Source organism: Hyperoodon ampullatus (assembly GCF_949752795.1).
Source record: "Hyperoodon ampullatus genome assembly, chromosome: 2".
Taxonomy (NCBI): domain Eukaryota; kingdom Metazoa; phylum Chordata; class Mammalia; order Artiodactyla; family Ziphiidae; genus Hyperoodon; species Hyperoodon ampullatus.
In genome coordinates, this window is record NC_136915.1 from 7,543,407 (window position 1) to 7,554,192 (window position 10,786).

Below are 10,786 nucleotides of genomic sequence, written 5' to 3' on the forward strand. Positions count from 1 at the left end.
CCTCAGTCTGAAGAGGCCAACTTTGGATTCCTGGTGAATTGAACTCCTGGGTTTGAAACTCCATTTCTGCTGAGCTTCCAACTCCACTCAGCCCAGACTAAAGACAGCCAATGCTTTCTAGGTACCACCATACTTGGATCAAGTGATGTGCAGGAGTGTAGATCCAATAATGATACAGGAAGTGTTCAGAGGTGACAGTGTGGCCTGGTGGTACTCAGCAGGGGACTGGAAGAGAAATGGGGATGGGGTCGGGGGGGGGGTGGTGGAGGAAAGCTGCCCAGTCAATCTTGGTACACTTCCAACAAAGACACTGTGACAGGGAATTCCCCGGCGGTCCAGCGGTTAGGACTCCCGTGCTCTCACTGCTGGGGGCCTGGTTCAATCCCTGGCCAGGGAACTAAGATCCTGCAAGCCGAGCGGTGCAGCCGAAAAAACAAAACAAAACAAAACACTGTGAAGACACTGTGACATACAGGTATGTGGGGGTCCTTGATGCACATAAGAACAGCAGCAAAACTCCAAGGTTATGCCAGAGTCACTACCATGACAAGAAGCTTTTCCTTATGCAGAGAACATAGGACAAGCCGCTGTACAGGACAAGATGCTAAGAGCTGGCGATGCTCATTCATTCAACTCAAGAAACATTGACCGATTACCTACATACTCAGGGGGGAAAGATGGCTTGATGGAATCTGCAGGACACAGAGACACACACACCTGGACCTTCCTTAAGCTAGCTGATGGATCCCATATCTCCTGAGTACCTAGGTCAGAGACACGAGAAACCTGAGGGGAATAAATGCAACACTGCAGGCCTCCAAAAGCCTTCCCAGGACAAGGAGAGCCTGCTCACTGCTCTTCCAAGTATCCGGGTCTTTCTCCTAGAAGGACCCCCAGGAAAGATTCCTGTGCAGTGACCTCCCACTGTTCAGAACTGAAGAGTAAAATCCAAACTCCTCACCGTGGCCACAGACCCAACTCCTGCCACCTCCTCACTCAGAACACTCCAGCCGCCATAGACTTCTTGCTTCTACTGTCCTCTCTGCCCATCAGCTGGGTCTCCATTCAAAGTTACCTCCTCAGAGCTCGCTAAAGTTATGACCCAGGCACTCTCCATCTCATTGCCCTGTTTTATTCTCCGTGCATCTCTTTTCACCATCCTACATTATTTTGTTCACTTGTATGCTTGTTTACCGTCTGTCTCTCCCACTAGAATGTAAACTTCATTAGATCACGTAACTCTGTGATCTTGTTCTTGGCTATATCCCCAGCATCTACAACAGTGCCTGGCACACAGTAGGTGTTCAATAAGCCATTCAATTTAAGAAATATTTATTGAGTGCCTACAAAGTCTAACTGTAGACCAAAAAAAAAAAAAAAAAAGACAAAATCTCTGCCCTAAGAGAGCTTAAATTCTGAAGGGAGATAAAAAGCAGATAAATAAATAATGGTGAAATAACAGCTACTACTTCAACCAAGCCATACCAAGGTGCTCAGTGCTGTTCTAAGCATCTAATAGGTATTACTTAATTTAAGCCTCCCAACAACTCCATGAAGGAAGTATTAATATTTTATAGATGGGGAAACTGAGGCACAGAGAGGTTAAGTTACTTGCTGAAGGTCACGGAGCTCATGATGGCAGAACCAAGATCCAAACCCAGATAGTCTTGGTACGAAGTCCATGCTGTGATTAAGAGCTATGCTTCCTATCTGCCGAGTGTCGAGTAACTACTTGGTCAGCACCCTCAGCAGCTGTTCCTTGTAGGCAGAGCTGGAGAGAGAGCAGACCCATCAAGGAAGGGCTGTGAGCTCGGTGACATGGAGTCTGCCGGGTTGACCCCCATGGTGCACTCTGGTTGAGGAGGAATCTAATGAAAAGACATGGACAGGGTCAGGATGCCTGGGCTCTAGTTTTAGGTGCTGTGAGACACCCAGGCAAGTCAACCGGTACTTGATGAGTGTACTTTTGGGGCAGGATCTAGATGCTGTGAGGGATGGAAAAGCTGAATCCAATAGAGACCCTGGCCTCAGAAAGCTTAGGGTCATGCAAGTGCATACGAAGCTGAAAGAGAGGTAGACAGTGACGGATGCCATTAGAAAATGTACAAACTGCTATGGGATTTCAAAAGAGTTACTCACTCTCTAGGGACCACAGGTGTCCAACCATAAGAGGGGCCCGGCCCCACGGTCCTTTAGCTCGGGTGTGTTCTGACAGCACAGACTTGGAGCAACGTGGAGATCAAGTTTTATTCTGGTTAATGGTTCAAGTTCATGGCCACTGAGCTGCTCTCCCACCCACCATGAGATCAGTCCCAATATCTCTGGGCAACATCTTACAGCAGAGGCAGGGCAATAACGCTCTCATTTAAATAATGCAGCCGGATGTGGGAATGAAGCCCAGTGTGTTCTGCCCTCCTCCTCCTCGAACTGATTTTTAAGCCTACAAAGCCTCTTCCCTCAAGGAGGGGGTGGGTGACGCTTCTGTGAGCACCTTGTTAGAACGTGGAGACTGCTCCCCATTCACCCTGTTCACAGCAGTATCTCTAGAGTTTAGCACAGTACCTGGCCCACAGCAGGTGCTGAGTAAGGTGTGCCGAGCTAAACCTGAGCATGGTCAGGTCTAGAAATTCTCTGCCAGCAGTATAACTCGAAGTCGGTGTTCCCTGAAGTTTTGCTTTAAAGCTCTGAGCCTCTCTCAGGGGGAGCAGACTGGTTTTACCTATTCACTTCTGCTCCCCCTACTCTGGTCCAAGCCACCATCATCCCTCTGCCCGGAAGCGGCAACAGTCTGTCTCCCAATTAGCATCCCTGCTCCTTACAATCCAGTCTCAATAGAGCAGCCAGAATGATCTCTGAGAACAAATCAGATCTTCTCACCTCTTTACTTAAAACCCGCCTGTGGTTTCTAACTGTGCTTGGAATAAAATCCAAACTGGCTCTTCCCACCTTCACAGCACTTACCATGACTAAAATTATTTTGTCCACTTACTTGTTTAAACCCTCCTCTTCAGAAGGTCAGCTACAGGAGGGGAGGGGCTGTGTCTCTCTTCACCACTGTAGCCCCCGGTGCTTGGAAGGCTGCCTGACACATACACAAGGACCACTCACTCCACCAGGAAACCATGAATGACACACTGGCATTTAACAGCCAGCACCTTTATTTATAATTCAAAGTCCTGCTTTAAATCAAAGGAAACTTGGTCTCTCTGGACACTTTAATGGCCCAAGAGATCAGTATCACTTAGAGTCTAAAGCCAGGAACTAGAGCCCAGTAGTTGTAGCAGGGAGCTAAGAGCCAAGATTCTTGGGAGCAGAACCTCGGGACAAACTCTGACTTGCCTCCAGGTCCCTTGCCCACACACCCTGTGCCTCAATTTACCCAGCCGTCGGCCAGGCACACTTCCCTAAGTAGTGTGAGTGACAGGAGACAAAGTAATTAACAGCTATAGTGTACTTAGATTCTCAGATAGGAGGTGCTGCCAGCCTCACATCTCGTTATTCATAAAACTCTTCATCTGCGGCCAACACAGGCCTCCTGGGCCTTCCCGGGGCTAACCTGACAGCAGGTACTGCTCAGACAAGTTCAGCACACACGAGAGAGGCAGGCATGCGGGGCCTAACAGAGGTTGGGTATCAGACCTAAGTGTCTCGGTTACCAGGTTCAAGATAAAGGAAAGTGGTCGGGGTGGGGATGATGGAAAGGAGGCGAGAAGTGCAGTCTGGGGCTCTGAGTGGTTAATCTTGCAGGTTCACATACACACGCCTGCCATACAGGTGAGACGTATGCCTACAATGTGCACCGTCTAGGAACACTCACTAGGAGAGGTGGGATGGGGACACGACAGTTCAACCAGACTAGGGAGAGGAACCGTGGCCCAGTGACCAGACCTTGGCAGCATTTAGTTTGGGAAAATATGGGAGGGCTCTATACAGAGGGTCAGGATGCTGAGAGCAGGGCGCAGGTGAGGGAAGAGACAAGAGGGCACGGGACCTGGAGTGCCGACAGACGGTGACAACCCCGCCAACGCGGTGGGGTGAGCAACAGAGTGGATGGCTCGGACACCTGTGGAGGCGACCCCCGGGGTAAGGGGGGTTGAGGACCGCTGGATGGTGGTCTGCCGCGGGGGCGGCGAGCGGCAGGAGCAGCGGGGGCCAGGTGGGGCAGGAGGCCCGGCCCAGACCAGGGCGCCGTGCCGGGGGTCCGGCCGGTGGGTCCGAGCGGGGTCGGGGGCGCCCTCCACGGCCCCTCCCCGAGAGACAAAGGGCCGGCGGCTCCCCCGAGTCCCGGCGCGGCGCGGGCCCAGGCGCTGAGAGCGAGGGCCGGCCTCGGCGCTTACCTGGGCCGCCCGACCCGGCCGGGCGGGCGGGGGCTGCGGGTCCGAGAGCGGCGCGCGGCGGCCTGTTCCGGGGCGCGCACAGCCCGAGCAGCCGCGGCGGCAGCAGCAGCAGCAGAAGCAGGAGCGGGAGCAACCGCCTCAGCCTCCGCCTCCCGTTCAGTGAGTCACCGCGGCGGGGAGGGAGGGAGGCGCCAGGCCGCCGGGGGAGGGACCGGCGGAGGGGGCGGCATCTGGCTCCGCTCGGGCGGCGGAGGCGCGGCCACGGCAACGCCCCGGGGGGCCGGGCGCCGGGGGCGTGACCGGATGATGTGGTGGGCGCGGCCAGGAACACCCTGTGGCTCTCATTGGTTATATCGACCAGAGGGCGGGGATTCCAGTTGAGTGGGGGGGGGCTGCGGAGGGCTCGGGCACGCTCATTGGGCCCCTCGGAAGGGGGCGGGACCAGTGACCCCGGGGCGGAGCCACGAGATAGGCAGGTGGAACCCGGTCGCGGGTAGTGGCCGAGCGGCTCTCAGAGCAAAGGGGTGGAGCGGGTCGGGGGTTGGCAGGGGAGGAGGGGCGGGGGCTCGGATGAGGAGGCGGCCTGAGGGCGGAGCCCGGGCTAAGGATGGACCCGGCGTTGCGGTAAAGCAACTCTGCCTGTCCCTAGCTGCTCCAGAAGCACAGTGATCCCGTAAAAATAATGGCCTCTCCCACGCACGGGTCTGTGTTTAAAAATGGGAGCAGCCAGATGGGGCGGAATCCTTGGTGAGACCGATTTACCCAGGACCCCTGAAAAATTTGAAATGGACGAGGTTGCAAAACATTTAGAGGCGTGGTCTTCCTGCGTCTTGGAGCTGGGAGTATTGCTACCTTTGAAGCAGTTAGGCCCACTCTTGAACTGGGGGCCTGTCTAACCTGGATCCACCGAGCCCAGAGAGCCCAGGGATGGTCCTCTGTGGGTTAAACTTAGAATACCGTTTGTATTGGTAGTGAGTGCATTTTTCTGGGGAGAAGGGTGCCCTTGATTAAAATGTTTCTATAGAAAGTCTGACTATGTCTGCTAATCTGGCTCTGTCTGGAGAGAGTATAGAGAGAAACAGCCCCTTTTAGGCAGAATGAGAATTGCTCTGAACACCCACCTTCCCTTTTAAAGGGACGCGTGTCTTCAAGTGTGGTCTCACTTTCAACATTTAACTTAACAACTGCATGGGGTGACACCAACCACAGTTTAGAGGCCTTACTGCCCCGCTTTCCCCAGCCTTTTCACTCCTTTTCTGTCCCGTCCTCTTCCACTCCCCTCACTTTTCTTTCCCTTCCCTATGCAAGGATACAAGATACTTTTTTTTTTTTTTACTGTATTTATATCCTCCAATGTCCATATTGCTCTTTTGATTTAATAACTGTTTTTAGTTACAATTGAGGAATACTTTAATTTTATCAAAAGTCATGAGATTATGAACTTTTAAAGGCCAGAAATAGATTTTAATGATGTCTGTATCTCCATCAGCTTCCAGACTACCACGCCCGTAACAAGAGCTCAAGCAATATTTCCCAATACAGTTACTAGCTTGTCTCTCAAGTTTCCTACCGCATACCAATACAACAAACTTACATATTCAAGTTATTTTCATGTAAATATTGATGTTTAAACAAATGAATTGGGACTTCCCTGGTGGCAGAGTGGTTGGGACTCCGAGCTCCCAGTGCAGGGGGCCAGAGGTTCCATCCCTGGTCGGGGAGCTAGATCCCACATGCATGCCGCAACTAAAAGTTTGCATGCCACAGCTAGGGAGCCGGAAAGCCGCAACTAAGGCGCCTGCCTGCCACAACTAAGACTCAGTGCAACCAAAATAAATAAATAAATAATTTAAAAAATAATAAACAAATGAGTTAAGGGACTTCCCTGGTGGTCCAGTGGTTAAGACTCCACGCTTCCATTGCAGGGGGCACGGGTTTGATCCCTGGTTGGGGAACTGAGACCAGGGAACTGAGATTCCCACATGCGAGGAGGGAAAAAAGAAAGGTATATGCTTAAGGATAAATGTGGGAAAGGAATGCACAAAATGACAAGGTGTCAGTGTGAAATAGTGGATGCTTTTCCTTTTTTCAAAAATTTCATAAATATATTGTTTCTATAGTTCAAAATTACAATAAGTTCATCAACATAGCCGGGCCCTTAACTACCCCATCAGCTCAGAGTTGGAAAATTCTGCATTTCTAGATAGCAGTATTACTGCAGGATTAACGCAGGATGAAACACTGAAGGCTTAGGAGGCAGGAAACATCTGTTAGTTCTGACAGCCCAGCACTGCCTCTGCCCTTTGGGGAACTGCTCCTCCCCACCGTCTACCCACCAGAGGCGCTGATGAGGTTACCAACTATAGTATTCTACCCTTTCCCCTCAACAACAAAAAAGCAAACAGGGGAGACATGAACCCAAGCTTGATCAATTTAAGTGCTGCGTTCTCTTGACCATTGGCTAAGAAGAGGATGTGACTTGAGCCAATTGGAGTCTTTCTCTGAAACTTTCTGAATTGGAAATGAAGGGAAGCTCTTTCTTTCCTGTTGGATCAAGAGCTGTAAGGATGTGACCTCAAAAATGTTAGCATCATCCTCCACCCATCCCATGGAAAATTCTGAAGGAATGAGGCAACGTTAGTGGACAGACACAGAGACCAAGATTTGGAGGGAAGGAAAGTGAAAGGGAGAGAACCTATCATGGTGTGTTCCATGGTTTCAGTAGACCTTGCACCAGTTCTGCACAAACCATCTCACACTTAATAGGTCCCCAAATCTGCCTTTCCTCTGTCAACAGCTGGCACCACTCCACCAAGTTGCTTATACCAGAAACTTAAAAGAGTATCCTTGACACCACGCTCTCCTTTATCCGTCGCGTTCAGTCCATGTTGTTTCCACCCTCAGACCATACCCTGAATCTCCCCACTTCCCACCCTCTCCACTATTCTGCTCCAGTTTAACCCATCATCAGCCCTCACCATGACTCCAGCACTAACTCCCAAGTGTGCTCTCATTCAGGCTTTCCCTACCACCGTCAATCCATTGCCCACACAGCAGCTAGAGGGATCTTCTTAAAATGTACTGATCTTGTCACACCTCTGTTATTCAACGACTTCTCTTTGTTTTCCTGATGAAGTTCAAAATCTTTAGCATGGCTACAAGGCCTTGCATGATCTGGCTCCAGCCTGACCTTGAACTACCTTTGCCAACTGAGCTTCCACCACACACAGGCCCTCTCCCTATTCCTTGATTGCAGGATACTTCTTTGTGCCTTGGTACATATGAGTACCATTTCTCTTCCTTTTACTGAAGTGTAGTTGATTTACAATGCTGTTAGTTTCTGGTGTACAGCACAATGATTCAGTTTAACATATATATACATATTCTTTTTCATATTCTTTTCTTTTATGGTTTATTACAGCATATTGAGTATAGTTCCCTGTGCTATACAGTAGGACCTTGTTGTTTATCTATTTTATATATAGTAGTTTGTATCTGCTAATCCCAAACTCAAGGAGACTTTTCTTTTTTATTTGATTTATTTATTTTTATTTATTTATTTTTTGCGGTACGCGGGCCTCTCACTGCTGTGGCCTCTCCCATTGCAGAGCACAGGCTCCGGACGCGCAAGCTCAGCGGCCATGGCTCACGGGCCCAGCCACTCCGCGGCATGTAGGATCTTCCTGGACCAGGGCACGAACCCGTGTCCCCTGAATCGGCAGGCGGACACTCAACCACTGCACCACCAGGGAAGCCCAAGGAGACTTTTCTTTACCTATGCTAGGCCAGCCCCAGTCCCAACATGGCCATAAATTCCAGGAGGGCAAGGAGGTCACTGTGAACCACTTCCACCTAGCATAGTAGCTGGCAGTGTAGATGCTCAACAAATACTGTATGAATAAATAAATGTGCAAAGTCTGAACCAGGGCTTTCCCTCCCATTGATAGCCACTCCTATTTCCCCATCTCCACCCGCAACTCCAATGCTACCAACCCTCTTTTCACGCTTCACTCAATAAATTTATGATTCTACATTTTACCCTTTCAGCTTTGGGGAGGGCCTCTCTGTGCTCCCAGACATATATGTATCTTTAAATAGTTGCTTTCTGGAGGAAAAAAAATCTCTATCCTCTGTATCAAAGGGATAACTCTAACAGTAAAATATTCAGGCCAAGTATGAAACAACAGTGGAGCCACAGCAGGCTGCAGGGAAGGAAAGCTATTTTGAAGTAGTTATGGCAACAGTGGTCCTCAAATTTTACCCTATAAGAGGGCCTCCTGCCTACAAGTTGAGCAGGTACAAGGTGAGAATGGGAGAGAAAGGAAAAGACTTTGTACTGAATAAAGAAGAGATTTTTTTTTTTTAGTAAAGAAAATAAGAACCAATTCTTTTTGTGTTTTGAAAACCAAGTTTTAAACAGTAATAACTTCCAATCATATAGAAAGTTCGAAAAATTGTCTTTTGCATCGGTCCCTATGTTTGTCATCCTGTTTACATGTGATACAACTCTAACTTCTCTGAGGATAGACAGTGAGTGACACAGAAGCTAAGCGCGCAGCAGACAAAGCATGCCGCGGTCGTGTGCCATTCTCCTCTTTCACCTTGGCAAGTGACTTGTCACTTAAGTTTACTTTGGAGATAATAAGGAATTATTCAACACAGTGATGAAAGCATTTTGTAGAGCAGTGGATATACATATTTTGTGTCATGAGTGGGGTATGTGCAGCTTTGAACATCTGGCTCGCCGCCAACCTGTCCCTAGAGTGTTGGTTTCTGCAGCATCTGATACGTACATGCTCCCTACATCACAGAACCTTGTTTGTACTGTGCTTGGGAACAATATAAAGAAATAATTATTCATTTCTTTTGCTGAGTGTTTTGACAGACCAACACGTCTTTTTTTTTTTTTTTTTTAATTTATTTTTGGCTGCGTTGGGTCTTCATTGCTGTGTGCAGGTTTTCTCTAGTTGCAGCGAGCGGGGGCTACTCTTCATTGCAGTGCGCGGGCTTCTCATTGTGGTGGCTTGTCTTATTGCGGAGCACAGGCTCTAGGCGCGTGGGCTTCAGGAGTTGTGGCTCGCAGGCTCTAGAGCGCAGGCTCAGTAGTTGTGGTGCACGGGTTTAGTTGTTCCGCGGCATGTGGGATCTTCCCAGACCAGGGCTCGAACCCCGTGTCCCCTGCCTTGGCAGGCGGATTCTTAACCACTGCGCCACCAGGGAAGCCCGACCAACATGCCTAATAAGTGTACTTTGTGAGCCTCAAATGTTCAGCCTCAAACCAACATAAGGCCTCAATTTGGATCCAAAGATTCAGCCTATTAGTCTTTAAGCACAGTAGTCTGTTTATCACCTTTTTTTTTCCGGCTGGTTATCGTCTAATTAAGCATAAAAAATTACCATCCCTAAAAGCAAAGAACCTCTACTCTCTGGGAATAAATGACAACAGCTATCTTTCCCCCCTGCACAAACCAATGCATTTCATATCTGTAGATATGGAAATGTTACCAGTGTATTTAGGTGAGACTGAAAAGACCACTCCTGACAAGCAATTCCTTCCTCACCCTACTGATGGACAGACTGCCCACCAGCTTACTGTTGCTAACTAGTAGTGGGGCCTGTTATCAAATATTTGTAGCTTGGCTCCTACCCTTCACTGTTCTAAGAGTAGAAATTTTCAAACCTACCTGAGAGTATAAACCCTCCTGTTCCACATTTATATGTTTAGCTATTTGCTATTTGTAAGACCGAGGTCGGGCTTTGCAGTAATGTGACAGACACTTAGAGTCTGCATTTTGGTCCAGCAGAGGTTGGTCAATCTAAATGAACTTTGTGGCTTTGTTTTCTGCACACACTGCTCCCCTCACTTTCTTCATTACTGCTCTTCTAGGAAATTACTTCCCATCAGCAGTACTTGCCCCCAGCTGGTTGTGAATCAGATGGGGCTCTTTTTTTATAGTTAATAAACACTAAAGGCTGAGGGCAGCAAATCTACACCCTGGTGCCAGCTAATGAAGAGCCTCACATGAAAGCGTATGCAAAGGGGACAGGCATAGTGCAAATGTCCTGGGATCCCAGATTATCCACTCTTCTCCCACACGCTGCATAACAGATACTAATGATTATTAATTATTTAAGCAAAGAACATGAGAGGCCACACAGGCGGCAAAAGGAAAATAAAAGAAGCTGCACTCTAGAATCCTCTGTTGAAATCATTTTAATTCGCACAAGTTATAGAGCCAAGGGAAACAGACCAAGATACTTAACAGCTAAAGAATTTTTTAAAATCCTCTACCACTTTTTTCCCTTAAAAAGAAAAAAGGCAACTTAGGCTACATTTGTATACATTGCTGAAAAACTGGAATATGAAAATGAAATGGCTTCCACAGGCTGCCCTCTGTGACGGCAAGTGCAGGCCAGGGAGTGACAGGACGAGGCTCAGCCAGGTCTTC

At 48.9% G+C, this 10,786-nt stretch overlaps 1 protein-coding gene across 2 annotated transcripts in view; it reads right to left on the reverse strand.

The window, feature by feature from the left end:
* The window catches only part of CTNNBIP1 (catenin beta interacting protein 1), a 52,644-nt gene extending 48,211 nt beyond the window's left edge, over positions 1-4,433 (reverse strand). For both annotated transcript variants that reach the window (XM_079697975.1, XM_079697977.1), the window contains exon 1: positions 4,338-4,433. The gene's annotated coding sequence lies outside the window, so the exon portion shown is untranslated. The remainder of the gene's footprint in view (positions 1-4,337) is intronic.
* Positions 4,434-10,786: the final 6,353 nt, after the last annotated feature.